Raw genomic sequence first — 15,519 nt, 5'->3', positions numbered from 1 at the left:
ATGCTGCCTGGCCTGCTGTGTTCATCCAGCTCCACACCTTGTTACCTTATAACTGAATTGTTGCTATCTACAAGATGCACTATAATAGCAGGAATCAGGTGCTTTGTTTAGGAGGTTGAAGCGGGTAATGCTTACAATAAAGAGGCTCAGAAAGATTAAAATTAAATCTCAGATACTGATACAGCTACTAAATGACATTTTACATAACGCTAATATTCCCACGAATATGGGTGTGGTGTATTACTGTAATGATAGTAATGTGCAGCTTAATATCAAAAGTTGCTCCAGGTCTAGATAACGATCTAAAAATGGGAGACACTGTTCATCTATAATCGTGTTGAACGGCAGAGCAGACTCGAAGGGTCGAGTGGCCGACTCCTGCACCTATCTTATATATTTCTATTTTACAACAGTCAACAATTAAAGTCAGAATTTCTGGAGCACAGATATGATTCGTGTCAATCGGCCCATTCTGTTCGCGCTAGTCACCAAACATCTTGCCATTCTAATCCCGGGCGATCTAACACAAACAAAGATGCTCCTGCTCCAGGAAGACAGTGCATTTTGCAATTCCCGCTGTAGCAAATTTCTGGGAATCCTTTCCCTTCAATGCCCAGTAACGAGCCATCTCCAAAAACTGGGAGGTTTTATGTTTTTTTTTAAAAAGTATCCAGACAGAAAAGATGGTTGCAAACGTGCGAGTACTACTCAACACTCAGTAGTAACCCAGTTACTCTCCACCCCCTACCTGTCGACTGGAAGTGAAACAGGAACAGCCAATGAATCATTTAAATAACACTGCACAGGCGCAATATTGATCACACCCCACCACCACCCATCGAAATCAAAAAAATGCAACCTGCATTGATTTAATGCAATACCCCGCCACCAGCTAAGCGAAGAGGCCTATGCGACTTGAATCAACAATAATGGGAGAAAAGGGAAGGGCGAGAGCGTGAAATAAACAGGACCTGGACCCAAAATTCTCCTCGATGGTGTTCAGGATGTGGACTAGGCCCGTTGAGGAGCACATGGCCATCATTTGTTTTCAGGCTATATATATCTCAAAGCGAAGATGTGGGGGGAGATTGTGGTGAAACTGAAGGAAAGGAAACGAAAGGGAACACAAGAAAAGGGCCCGTCAGCCATTTTGTCGAAGTCGGTGTGAAAACAGCAGAAGGCGGCAGTGTCACACACAAACGTGGGAGCGGGGTGGTGGGTCTCAACGGTGGCGGCCTTACCACAGGCTCGCCCGGAGGATTCTTCCCCCTCCCCCAAGCCACGTCGCGCGCTTCTCTCTTCCCCAGCAATCCCTCACGCGCTTCGGTTCCATCAGGGACAAATCGGCCATCCGTTCCAACCGCGAGGATCCTCCAACCGTAGCCTGGCGCGAGGACCGAGTGAGGCATCCATTCTCGTCTCATTTCCCCACTTCACCTCAAAACACGGGCAACAGAAGCGGGCGCGCATCGGACCGAAACCGTAAACAGCATAGGCTTTTTGTTCTCTTCTTTCAATTTCCACACAGAATAATTATACAAAATCCGTTTTCTCTTTTTACCTAAAGACTTACCGAGATAAATACTGCTGTGAAAGTCAGTGACACGCAAAGAGATGTGATCTAACGTTCAAATGGTGTCCAGCAGGAAGAAGCTGAATTGACTGCGCATGCACAGTGTTTGTACCCTCTCCCCTGACGCCCACCACTGGCTAGGACTATTCCACTCGTCTTACCGTACAAGGGTGGGAGGGCTGCCGTTCATGGTACAATCCAACCGGGTCGCAGATCATGCTCACACACAGAGGGGAGTCTTAGAAAATATATCGTTCGTAACTGTGGCTTGAATGGACTTCAAATGACACTGCCGATTATATTTTAATGACACGTAGAATTAATTAACCGTATTGATCTCTCCACTCGATATTGTGAAAATTCTCTTCTTTATCCTGAATCAGCATTTACTAGCAACCCTCTTTGGTTCAAACATTTAGCTCCGTCCACGGGTTGGTTACGTTGCTCTGCGTAAGTTGACTGTTGACGTGAAAATCCCGGCAAGTTTGATGCATTAGCGGGAGGGGCGTGGAGTGTGATTGAACAATGCGTTGCAGCCACGGTGAGTGTGAGTGTACTGCTAGTGTTGCTCAGTAAACACTGCAAGGCAGTGAACTCTTTGAGAATGAATGATTCGAGCAGAACCCACCTTCACCTTTTTGCTCTATACCATGCTAATTGTATAGGCCAGTGTTTCTCAAATCCAGATGTTTTGTTTGATTTAGAGGTAGGGGTGCATCCATCTTCAAGACTGGATGAGGAGTTGAGTGTATACTATCCCATCTCAGTCACCTTGTTGTCTTAGTCCAAACTGGCTCCCTGCCCCTTGGCAAAGGTGGGGAGGGGTATTTTCAGGCTGCCGACCTGTGACTGGTGGTGTTCAACAGGGACCAGTGCTGAGGCTGCAGTTACTTACAATATATTAGTGACTTGGATCCGGAAAGTGAATGTACTCCAGCCAAATTTGCACGTGACAAAAATGGATAGGACGACCAGTGTTGATAGGTTAAGCGAGTGGGCAAAAACTTGGCAGACTGAATGTAATGTGGGGAAATGTGAGGCTGTACATTTTGTCAGGAAGAAGAGCTAAATATTATTTAATTGGAGAAAGGTTACATTTGGGAGTCCCCATCCATGAATCACAAAATGTTCAGTGGGTAAAAGGGAAGGCAAATGGAATGTTGGCCTTTTATTTCAAAAGGAATGAAGTATAAATGTGGGGAGCAAAAACAGAAATTGCTGGAAAAGCCCAGCAGGTCTGGCAGCATCTATGAAGAGAAATCAGAGTTAACATTTTGGGTCTGGTGACCCTTCCTCAGAATCATAGAATTCTTACAGTGTGGAAACAGGCTGGATGAATTCTGCTCCTATGATGCTGCTTGGCCTGCTGTGTTCATCCAGCTCTGCACCTTGTTGTCTCTGACAGCAGAAAAGGGTTTTCATTTTCTGAAGAAGGGTCTAGGCCCGAAACGTCAGCTTTCCTGCTCCTCTGATGCTGCTTGGCCTGCTGTGTTCATCCACCTCTACACCATGTTATCTCGGATTCTCCAGCTCCTACTATCTTTGCACATTAGGTGGATTGGCCATGCAAAATTGACCATAGTGTCCAGGGATGTACAGGCTTGGTGGAATAGCCATGGGAAATGCAGGGATAGGGTAGGAGGGTGGGCCTGGAGGGATGCTCTTCAGAGGATGGGTGTGGACTCAATGGGCTGAATGGCCTGCTTCCACACTGTAGGGATTCTGTGAACTTGTGGAATTCTTTACCACAGAGGTCTGTTGAGGCTGGATCATTAGTATATATGAGGCTTGAGATAGACAGACAGATTTTTGGATGATGTATAGTTGATACCTCACATACCTGAAGAATTATAAAAATCAGAAGAACTGCAGATGCTGGAAATCAAATACAAAAACAGCAATTGCTGGAAAAGCTCATCAGATCTGGCAGCATCAGTGGAAAGAAGTCAGAGTTAACATTTCGGTCCAGTGACCCTTCCTCACAACTTATCGTAGCTAGGAAAATGTTGGTTTTTATGCAGGAGATAGGATGGGGAGAGGGGGTAAGGAGTAAAGATAGGTGGTGATTGAGCCTAAAGAGAGAGATGGACAGTTGGACAGACCAAGAATGGATAATGATCAGGCTGAAAGTATGAATAGCTATTGATGGAACTGTTAGTGGCTAACATTAACTTGTGTGTGATAGCAAACTATGATAACAAGGCCTGGAGTGTAGGGGATGGGGTAAGGACATGATAGAAGCTCAAACCTTAAAGTTGTTGAACTCAATATTGAGTCCAGAAGGCTGTAGAGTTCCCAAGCTGAAAATGAGGCGCTGTTCTTCCACCTTGCCCTGAGGTTCGCTGGTCACTGCAGTAAGCCTGAATCAGATGCTGGCTGGTTGAAGTGGCAAGCAGTTGCAAACTCAGGGTCTTTTTGGCAGACAGAATGTAGGTATTCTGCAAAGCAGTCACCTAGTCTATGCTTCATTTCTCCAATGTAGAGGAGACCATGTTATCAGCGGTGAATATAGTGGACTAGATTGAGTTACGTGCAGGTAAAGTACTGTTCACCTGGAAGCTGTGTTTGCGCTCTTGGATACTGAGGAGGGAGGAAGTTAACAGACAAGTGTTACACCTTCTGTGATCACCATGGGGCTGTGGGAGGGTGTTGGGAGTGAAGGAGGAGTGGGCCAGGGTGTCCCGGAGGAAATGGTCCCTGTGGAAGGCTGATGAGGGAGGGGAGGGGAATATGTGTCTGGAGATGGCAGAAATGGTCACTAATGATCCTAGCTAATCTAGCTATTCGTACTCTACTCCGTTATCTGTCCAACTGTTCTTCTGTCTCTTTGGGATATGTCTCTACCTATTGTTTTTTCTTTAGCCCCTCCCTCCCAACCTATCTTCTGCACAAAACCAGCATTTTTCTAGCTACCATCAGTTCTGGGGAGGAGTCACCGGACCCAAAACATTAACTTTGATTTCTCTCCACAGATGCTGCCAGACCTGGAGGGTTATCTCCAGCGCAGTCTTTGCAAAGTTCTGCAGATATCTGTCTGGATAGGCATACCAATGTCAGCATCCTTTCTCAGGATGCTATCCCCAGAATTGAGGCACATATGACCAACTTGAATGTGCAGGCTACATTGTCCATGTGCCTGACACAGACTCCCAACATAAGTGTTCTACTCCTTCACTCCACAGTGGTGAGCAATTGCTAAGAGGGCAGAGAAAATGTTACAAGGACACCTTGAAGGCCTCCCTAAACAAATGCATCATCCCCACTGACATGTGGGAATTGCATGCCATGGAATGTACAAATTGGAGAAGAAACATCTGCAAAGGCACCAACCACTTCAAGCATCAGTGAATGGAGCACATAGAGGCTGTGAAAAGAGTGCACAGAATCCAGAGCATCTAACCCACCTGCCTCACCAAACATCACCTGCCCACCTGTGGTAGAGTCTGCTGGTCCAAAATTACGCTATTCAGCCACTGCAGAACCCACAACCCTTTGGGGTGGAAGCAATTCATCGTCAACTTTGAGGGGCTGCCAAAGAAGAAGATACAGATTTTTAATCAGTAAGGTGATCAAGGCTTATGGCTAATAGGCAGAAAAGTGGAGTTGAGGATTATCAGATCAGCCATGATCTCATTGAATGGTGGAGCAGACTCAATGGGTGAGTGACCTACTTCTGCATCTATGTCTTATCATCTAAAATCTCATCTCTGTTCAAGAAACCCCTGCTGTAGCCCTTCTTGCTTCATCTCCTCCATCGAAAGGAGGCCACTTAGCACTTCAAGTGAGATGGTGGTTGAACTAACTCTTGCCCCATCTCCCTTTGGTGAACAAAAATATTAATCTATTTTGAAATGAAAAATCAATACAGCATCAATTTCCATCTGTGAAAGGAAACTCCAAGCTTCTATCACTTAACGTTTCAACCACCATATGACCTATAACTTCCAGCTCCAGTCCAATGTGTGTCATGTGTGTTCAATTATTGAACCAAAACTTGTGCCAGTGCTCTTTCCCTGCTTCAAGTATTTATGCAACTTCCCTTTAAAAATATGCAAAATAGTCTCTACCTCCCACTACTTCTGGGACACAGTCTACCATGCTTTAAAAAGCAAGTCTTACATTTATGTGGTACCTTTTTAAAAATCACCAAACAGCCTAAAGCACTTACAGCCAAAATATTTCTGAACTGTGGTCATTATTATACTATTAAAAGCATTGTAGCCAATTTGCAAACAGCAAATTTCCACAAAACAGTATCATGATAATGACCAGCTAATCTGGTCTTGTCTTGTTGATTGAGGATGCACTCAAATGAGTGCAGTGAAAAATTTGTAATGCCACCTCTCCGTGCCATCTTAGATACAGATACTTTAAGTGTTGTCACAGAATTGAAATAGTGAAAAAATAGACTAGCATGGGAATACAGAGTTTAGAAGTCCAGAATGAGAATACAAGGTGTCTTTAAAGTACTTTAAGTTATAGTCCTTTTTCCAACATCAGTCCGTGCCCACCAGGCTTCAGAATATGAGGCCACTCTACCTCTACGAGCTGGCCTCTGTCCAGGACTTGGCCTCCAGGATTCGACATCCCAGCCGGCCTGGGGTCCCTCTGCTCCTCCTCCAGGCTACAGCCTAAGACTCAGCTCCCAGCTTGGCCCGCACCCACCCTTCCTGTCGCTGTGGGATGTGGGATGCGACATACGCCCGCCCTTCCTGTCGCTATGGGATGCAACCTGCACCGGGATGCTGCCCGCAACTCATTCTGTGCTCACTTTGCTCCCCGTCCAGGCTCCAATTCATTTGAAGTAGTGCTTTCAGAACTTTTTCAGCTGCCTGAGAGACAGTGAAGCCTGGTTTATCATTATGCTTGAGAACTTGCAAATCCTAACAGCATAGCACTCCTGAGGATCTCCACTTGATGGTTAACTTTAATTTAATGTTTGTGGATTGGAACTTGAATCCACAACCACCTTACTCAGAGCAGAGCTACCCACTGAGCCAAAGCTGACATTATAAACAATATGCTGCATAAAATATTTTTCCTAATCCTGCCCCTGTAGTAAATTGGTGGATCCTCTTCTCTGAATTCCCTAACCAGAGGAAGTAGTATTTCCCTATTCAATGTTTTAAACATTTGATATTTTAAAAAATTGAATCATCTCTGTTCTAGTAGGAATGTTTTCTACTTGTAAAGGTTTGTATTATAAAATAGCCTGTGCCCCCATGCAGTGAGACCTGAATAACATTCAGGCTTAGACTGCTAAATGGAAAGTTACATTTGTATCACACAAGGGCCAAATAATGACTATCTCCAACAAGACTGAATCTGTCCATCTACCCTTTAGATTCCGTGGTAGTAAAACATTGAATTCTCCTTAACATTCTGCATGTCCCCCTTGATCAAAAATTCAACTAGACCACCCACATAAATACTGAGGCTACTAGAGCAGATGAGCGGCTGTGAATTTTGGGGCAGAGTGTTTTATGCCGTGCCTGCCCAAAGCCTGTCCATTCTCAAGGCACAAATCAGGAATGTCACAAATCATAGTCATATAGCACAGAAACAGACCATTCTGTCCAACCAGTTCATGCCGAACATAATCCTAAAATAAGGTAGTCCCACCTGCCTGCTCCTAGCCTATATCCCTCCAAACCTTTCCAATTCGTGTACTTATCAAAGTGTCTTTTAAACATTGTAATTGTACCCACATTCACCACTTCCTCAGGAAGTTCATTCCACACGTGAACCACCCTCTGTGTAAATAGATTGCCCTTCATGTCTACTTTTTCCTAAATCTCTCTCCTCTCACCTTAAAAATGTGTCCCCTAATCTTGAAATCAACCATCCTAGCAAAAGGACAACTACCATTATCTCTATGTACACCCCTCATTATTTTATAAACTTCTATAAAGTCACCTCTCAACCTCTTATGCTCCAGTGAAAACAGTCCCAGCCTATCCAGCCTTTCTTTATAACTCAAACCTTCCATACCTGGCGACATCCTGGCAAATCTGTTCTGAACCTTCTCCAGCTTAATGATGTCCTTCTTATAACTGGATGACCAGAACTGGACACAATATTCCAGAAGAGGCCTCCCCAATGTCCTGTATAACTTCAATACGACTTCTCAATTCTTATACTCAAAGGACTGAGCAATGAAGGCAAGCATGCCAAATGCATTTTTAATCACCCTGTCTATATGTGATGCAAACATCAAAGAATTATTCACCTGCACCCCTAGGTCCCTCTGTTCTACAACACTAGCCAAGGCCCTACCATTAATTTTATAAAGCCCTACCCTTGTTTGTTGTACCAAAATATGATACTTCACATTTATCCAGATTGAACTCAAATCTGCCATTTCTCAGCACCTTGACCCATTTGATCAAGATTCCTTTGTAATCTTAGAAAACCTTCTTCACTGTCTACTATGCCACCAATTTTGGTGTCGCCTGTAAACTTAGTAAACATCCCTAATGTATTTTCATCCGAATCATTTACATAAATGACAAAAGAAGACCCAGAACCGATCCCTGTGGTACACTGCTGGTGACAGACCTCCGGTCCAAAAGGCAACACTCCACCACTACTCTCTGTCTCCTACCGTTAAGCCAATTATGTATCCAATTGACAAGCTCATCCTTAATCCCATGTGACCTAACTTTGCTAATTACTCTGCCATGCAGAACCTTGTCAAAGGCTTTGCCATAATCCAACTAAACAACGTCTACTGCCCTGCCCTCATCAATCATTTTGGTACCTTCCTCAAAAAACTCAATCAAGTTTGTGGGACATGATTTTCCTCGCACAAAACCAAGGTGACTATCCCTAATCAATTTTTGTCTCTAAATGACCATAAATCCTATCTTTTATAATCACCTCCAACAATTTACCCACAACCAAAGTCAGACTCGGTGTGTGTGTGAGGTCATGCACTTTGGTAAGACAAATAGAAGCATGGACTATTTTCTAAATGGGGAGAAAATTCAGAAGTCTGAAATACAAAAAGATTTGGAAGTTCTAGTCCAGGATTCTGTCAAGGTAAACTTGCAGGTTGAGACAGTAGTTAGGAAGGCAAATGCAACTTTGGCATTTATTTTGAGTGGACTTGAAAATAAAAGCAGGGATGGACTTCTGAGGCTGTATAAGGTTCGGTCAGGCCACATTTGGAGTATTGTGCGCAGTTTTGGGCCCCGTATCTCAGGAAAGATGTACTTGCCGCAGAGTGGGTTCAGAGGAGGTTCACAAGAATAGTCCCAGGAATGGAAAGCTTAACGTATGAGGAATGTTTGGGGACTCTGGATCTATACTGATGGAGTTGAGAAGGATGAGGGGGGTGATCTAATTGAAACTTGCAGAATACTGAATGGCCTGGACAGAGTGAATGTTGGGAAGATGTTACTATTGGTAGGAGAGACTAAGACCCAAGGGCACAGCCTTAGTGTAAAGGTTAAAAGAAGACCTTTTAGATTGGAGATAAGGAGAAACTTCTTCAGCCAGAGAGTGGTGAATCTATGGAATTCACTGCCACAGAAGGCTGTGGAGGCCAGGTCATTGAGTATATTTAAGACGGAGATAGATAGGTTCATGATTGTCAATGAGATCAAGGGTTACGGGGAGAATGGGGCTGAGAAACTTGTCAGCCATGATTGAGTCTGCTCCGCCATTCAATGGGCTGAATGGCTTAATTTCTGCTCCTTTGTCTCAATGGCTTAATTTCTGTTCCTTTGTCTCATGTTCGATAGTTTCTAGGTTTCCTCTTACAACCTTTCTTAAACAAAGGTACAACGTTAGTTACCTTCCAGTCATCATGCAACTCACCCATAGTTGATGCAAATATTTCTGCAAGGAGTCTCTCAATTTCCTCCTTTACTTACTACAACGTTCTGGGATACATTAGATCACGTTCTGGAGATTTATGCACCTTTATATTCTCTAAGACCTCCCGAACGCCCTCTTCTGTAAAATGAACTGTTTTTAAAACATCAAAATTTAATTCTCTGCATACTCTAGACTCCATTTCTTTCTCCACAGATGGAAAAGCTGCCTGGAAATGCGCAGCTCCTCGCTCAAGAAGCTGAACACCATCAAGACAAAACAGTAAATTAATCAACACCCCATTTACCAAATTAAATATCTACTCCCTCCAGCGCTGACTTTAGTGTGTTCTATTTACAGGATGTACTAGATGAACTTGCCAAGACTTATTCAGCAGCACCTCCCAAACCTGTGAAGTGTATCACCCAGAAGGATGAGTTCAGAAGGAGCATGGGAATGCCATTACCTTCAAATTACACACCATTGCAACTTTGATGCATAATGTTTCCTCACCGTTGCTGGGTCACATTCTTGGAATGTCTGTCTTATGGTATTGTGGGATTATTTTTATCACATGGACTGCAGCAGTTCAGGGAAGCAGTTTACCACAACCCTCTTTAAAGCAACATTGCATTGGCAAGTAATTTTATCTTTGATGTTGACATCCATGTCCTATGAATGAATTAAAAATAAAGGAGCTCAAGTGTCCTCATAATAAGTTTTCCAACCAGTCACTTTCCTAGTTAATCTATACTACATACTTCCTACGATCGTCATGCCCTTTGTGTAATGGGTGCCCAAAACTGCACACGCTGACCAACATTTTGCTCATGTACTCCATGTGCCTATTTATAAAAACTCCAAATTCTGTTGAATGTTTATGACTTGTTTAAAATACATATTCAAAACCCTGGATGTCTATGTTTATTCATACCTTTGATGTCTTTTTCCATTAAGTATATTCTACTTTTGCATTTTGTCTCACAAAATACTTTACACATTAAACTGCAGATGCCATCAGCCTGCCTGTCCTGCTAATCTGCTTGCATGATCATGAAGTAATTTGCAATCCCCTCACTGTTTCTCAGAAGTTCTACTTTTGAATCATCGGCACATTTTAAAACTGTGTTCTTGCCAATGAAACCCAAACTGCTCAACCTTTCCTCGTATGATAACCCTTCATTCACAGGAATCAGCCTAGTGAACCTCAGCTAAGCTGCTCTCAAAGCAAGCATATCTTTCCTTAAGAAAGAAGAGCAAAAAAATATGCAGTATTCCAATACCTTGTATGGTTATAACAAGAGTTCACTACTATTATATTATCATTCCCCTAGGAATAAAACTGAACGTTCACAGAGACAGGGTATTACAGCACAGAAAGAGGGCCTTCATTACATTGTGTCCACATCAGTCATCAAACATCTATCTAATCCCATTTCCTAGCACTTTCCTTTGGCCTCGTCAAATATGCTGTTTCAAATGTATGTCTAAATACCTGTTAAATGTTGTAATGCCCCCTGCTGCTATCAACCTTTCAGGCAGTTAGTTCAAGAAATCCACAACTCCCCTCAAATACCCTCTAAACCTCCTACCCCTTATCTTAAATTTAAGCATCTGGTAATTGATCCCTCTAATAAGGGAAAATAGTTATTCCTATCCACTCTATCTATGCCCCTTAATTTTGTCGACCCCAGTCATGAATCCCTCTGCCTTCCCTGCCTCAAGGGAAATGTTGTAACCTGTATTGTCTCTCTTCGTAGGTGAATCACTCCAGCCCAGGCAACATCCTAAGGAATCTCCCCTGCACCCTCTCCAGTGTAATTACGTCATTCCTGTAGTGTGATGGCCAGACTTACACATACTACTCCAGTTGTGGCCTAACCAACTTTCTACATAGCCCCGTCATAATCTCTAAACTCTAGTATTAAGTGTATTGCCTAATAAAGGCAAGTAGAGATAGCAAGAACTTCAGATACTGGAGTCAGAGTCAACACACTGTGAAGCTGGAGGAACACAGCCGGTCAGACAGCATCAGAGGAACAGGAAAGTCGACGTTTCGGGTCAGGGTGTAGTTCTGATGAAGGGTCCTGACCCAAAATGTTGACTTTCCTGTTTCTCTGATGCTGCCTGACTTGCTGTGTTCCTCCAGCTCCATACTGTGTTGACTACTAAATGCAAGTATCCATAAGGGTTCTTATCCACCTGTTCTGTAACCTTCAAGGATCTATGTAAATGCACACCAAGGTGCCATTGATCCTCAGTACTACCCAGGGTCCTACCATTTGTCATATACTTCCTTGCATTGTTCGTTATCCGGAAATGTATTTTTTCATACTTTTCAGAATTCAACTCCATCTGTCACTGTCTATCTGTCCATCTTTATGTAGTCTAAAACTCCCCCCTTTCTATTTACCACACCAGTAATGTTTGTCATCTGCAAACTTAATGATAAAAACACCTATATTCATTTCTAGATCATTACAAACAGCAAGGAACTCCACAATGAATCCTGCCATCAGCATTGGACAAAGGCTTCCAATTACAAAAACAACCTTGAAACAACACTCTCTACCTCCTGCCACTAAGCCAATTTTAGATCCTGGATCCCAAATCCCAATTTTCTTCTCAATTGCTTGCTATACTTATTTCTTTTTGTGTATCATGTACAATGACACCCAGATTTCTTTACACCACTGTATTTTACAGTCGATTCATTTAAATAAGATTCTGCTCCTTTTTTGTTCTTCCTGCCAAAGTGGACAATCTCAAAAGACTCCAACTGCCAAATGTTTGCCCAGTCAGTAATAGCCCTTTGCAAACTCTGTGTTCTCCTCATAACTTGCTTTCCTACGTATCTTTGTATCATCTGTAAATTCGTCTCTGGTACAGATGCATAGCCCAGTAAGAGCTTAGCATCCTAGCCTTTCTGAAGCCATTTTCATCATCTACAAATGTCCAGGTTTCCTCTTCTGTCTCCACGTATATCTGTTCAGGGTGCATACCTTTGCAAGTTACAATGTGGTAGGATATGCTGGATCTCAGTAGGCTCCCATATTGTATTATAAATGGCTCTAGAATGATCCAGGCATTGGCTGCTTCAGAATATCAGAGAGTTTCTCAATAACTATTCAAGTAGGAGTGTGAAGGCAGACCTAATGTCACTCATGCTTGGACCTGCATTTGAAAAACCCACTAATCAGTGGGAGGGTACACTCAACAGTATCAATTAGATCCTGTTGAACCTGAAAGATCATGCACTGAATTTTACGCCAATTGCTGTTATTTTATTCTGTCACAGACAGAATGTACATGCTCCCTTACCTCCTAAAGCCAGTATGTTTTATGTAGAGAGAGGTGAGTCTTTTCTTAGTCTTAGAGCATGCATTTCGATTAAATAATTTAGCAACAAGCTGTTGTGAGTTTACAAAGAAAGGATCTTTATTCTCACATATTTAGCCAGAATGAATGCCATGTCACACCCTCAGTCTCACACACACAGTCTCACACACACAAACACTGGGTACAGATAAAGGAAGTGGAATAGATTACAATTAATTACAATTAATCTTCAGTCAGCAGATCCAAAGTTTCTTGAATATATTTGTTTGTTTAAAGTTGAAGTGAGACAAGGTCTTGTAACGCAAAGCATTCACAGAAGGTTGTGAGTTTTTTTAAAATTATTCACAAGATGAGGAATAGCCAGCTTGCCAGTATTTATTGCCCATCCCTAATTGGATTTGATCATTCCTGTGAGTCTGGAATCACATACAGGCCAGACTAGGTAAGGATGGCAGTTTCCGTTCCCAAAGGACATTAGTGAACCAGATGGGCTTTTCCAACAGTTGGCAATGGAAGTGTGGTTATCATTGGACTCTGAATTCCAGATTTTTATTGCATTCAAATTCCACCATCTACCAAAGCAGGATTTGAACCCAGGTCCCCAGAACATTGCCTAGGTCTCTAGGTTAACAGCCCAGCAATTATACCTCTAGATCATTGCCTCCCCTTGTAGTCAAATAGCTGGGAGATTGGTCCTCAGATGAACTTCAAGTTGAAACATGTCGGGGAGGCCTTCTCTGTTGGTATCTCCCAGATTCAAAGTATTGCTGATAATTACCTTGACTGCTTGATGTCTTGCAGCTAGTTCATGGTCTGGATTTGTGACCAAATAATGACTGATAACTAACTGCAACCAATACTTAACTGATTTTTAAAATAGCCAAAGAAGACGTGGCTTTTCCAAATAAGGTATGGTGTTCAAGTTGAAGCCACACACTGTGTTGTGGATCAACAGTTTCAGCCCACTCAGTCTGATTTGGACAGAAAGGCCTTTGTGATACAATGGGAAGTCACTGATGACTATTGAGTTTCCGTCTCCCCATTTGTCAAGTATGAACCATGGAGAGGCGATAGTCTCTTTTTGTGTTGGGCCCTCCAAGAGATATGTGAATTCCGTGTATGTCTATGAATGTCCGTGTTTAATTAGATATCTCCTGGAGACTTGGATTGTAGTTCAAATGCCAAAAGCAAATGATTTGCATCAATTGTCTTGAATGATTTTGTCAAATTTTTAAAACTATTAACTGAAAGTTCATAACATGATATGCATATGCTGGGTATGACACAAACACTCTGAATGCTTGAAGGACAGTGAACAAAACATCCATGTGGGATGGACTGATTGACCTGGAGCCCCTCTGTTAAAGTAAGTGTGACAGTGTGGAGTAACATGGGCAAACTTGTTTGGAGCCATTTGACAGCCTTGTTTGTCTATTGGTGAGAGTGAGAATCAGAAGAATTTAACTGATTAAAGCTCTGTTGCAGCTTTTATTTGTTTGATTATGAATATTTTCAAGTTCAGGAAGTATATAAAGCTGTGAATGAGTTTCTTTCAATAATATCAACAATTTTTGTTTATCTAGCACTTGGACTAAGAATCTATTTATATAGAAAGAGCATCTCCAGTAGGTGGGAGCTTGATCTTCCTAACCACACCATTTGCTGCAGGAAACAATCAAAGTGTCAACCCTGCCTCAACTATAAACACAAAGGTGGAATTTTCCATTTTAACCCTTACAATCACCTTCCAACTGAGAGAGGGTAGGTGATTCCAAGATAGTTCTCAGACTTATTCTGAAAAAGAACAATTAATGGATACTCTCGTCCTTAGTCTGTTAAACTTTGATTTCCTAGACCACCATTGGGTAGGAGGGAAAAGCTGATTGAGGAAGCAATAACTTGTTGTGGACTCCTCTCTGATTCTGCGTTACTGTCTTCCCTTGCTTTGCAGTTCTTTGTCTCTAGTAAGGCTTATAAAACAACTGACTTTGTGATCTTTAAAGATATTTCTGCCCCTTTAATGGTTTTCTCTTCAGAAGCTAGAGTTGGCGGCAGTTTGAGCTGGATGGAGGATTGGAGGGGGTGGCAGGAGGAATTGGCAAATGTTGTGACCAGGCAACGGTGGACTCACTGTTAGTAGCAAAAATTACTCCTGGAACCAGTCATATATACAGCATGAGTGGGGTCAGAGGGATGTTTGAGGTCTCTTTCCCTTGGATCAGCATTACTGGAGAAGCTGTTGGCTGTAAAATTATAACATGCTGAAATGCAAGAAGAGAGATTTTAAAGAGAGGAGCTTGTCGAGTTGTGGTATATAATTTAAAAGACATACAATGGCAGCAGCAAATACAATGGAAGGATGAATCAGGGGTTGAGAGATTGGTCCTATGTAATGTAACTGAAATGAACAGAAGATTCAGAATTAGGGGCTCCCCATTCAGTCCTTCGGGCCTGCTCTGCCATTCAATAAGGTCACAGTTGTTCTGGTTGTGTTTTCAACTCCGCTTTTCTGTCTGCATCCATAACCATTGATCCACTTGTTTGTCAAAAATATATATGAACTGTTATAAAATTCTATACTTCCATGAATGGAAAGAGTACCACACTTACAAATGTATATTTTCTTAGTATGAACAAGGCAGTTAACCTTTAGGTCTGCCTTTTAGAATTCAATGTTTTTTGTGCTGGGAGAACTCCATTTAGCTGATTATGCCCTAAGCTCTGGCATTTATTCTCTAAACTTCTCAATGTCTCTCTCTCTCTCTGTACAAATCTTTCCTCCTTTAAAT

General features: G+C 42.4%; 1 protein-coding gene and 1 long non-coding RNA gene across 3 annotated transcripts in view; one reads left to right on the top strand and one right to left on the bottom strand.

The window, feature by feature from the left end:
• Positions 1-1,710, bottom strand: part of LOC109934293 (eIF5-mimic protein 2) — a 30,557-nt gene extending 28,847 nt beyond the window's left edge. Inside the window, exon 1 of the mRNA XM_020533109.2 lies at positions 1,574-1,710. The gene's annotated coding sequence lies outside the window, so the exon portion shown is untranslated. The remainder of the gene's footprint in view (positions 1-1,573) is intronic.
• Positions 1,711-2,001: 291 nt separating this feature from the next.
• On the top strand, positions 2,002-10,302 carry LOC125483451. Of its 2 annotated transcripts, XR_007262426.1 has the most exons (4): positions 2,002-2,114; positions 4,546-5,231; positions 9,608-9,673; positions 9,752-10,302. It is a non-coding gene; the product is annotated as an uncharacterized LOC125483451 (long non-coding RNA). The 2 variants fall into 2 exon arrangements; XR_007262425.1 differs by having other exon boundaries at positions 9,608-10,247.
• Positions 10,303-15,519: the final 5,217 nt, after the last annotated feature.

Source organism: Rhincodon typus, chromosome 7 (genome assembly GCF_021869965.1).
Source record: "Rhincodon typus isolate 14 chromosome 7, sRhiTyp1.1, whole genome shotgun sequence".
Taxonomy (NCBI): domain Eukaryota; kingdom Metazoa; phylum Chordata; class Chondrichthyes; order Orectolobiformes; family Rhincodontidae; genus Rhincodon; species Rhincodon typus.
This window is presented reverse-complemented; position numbering and strand designations above follow the sequence as displayed.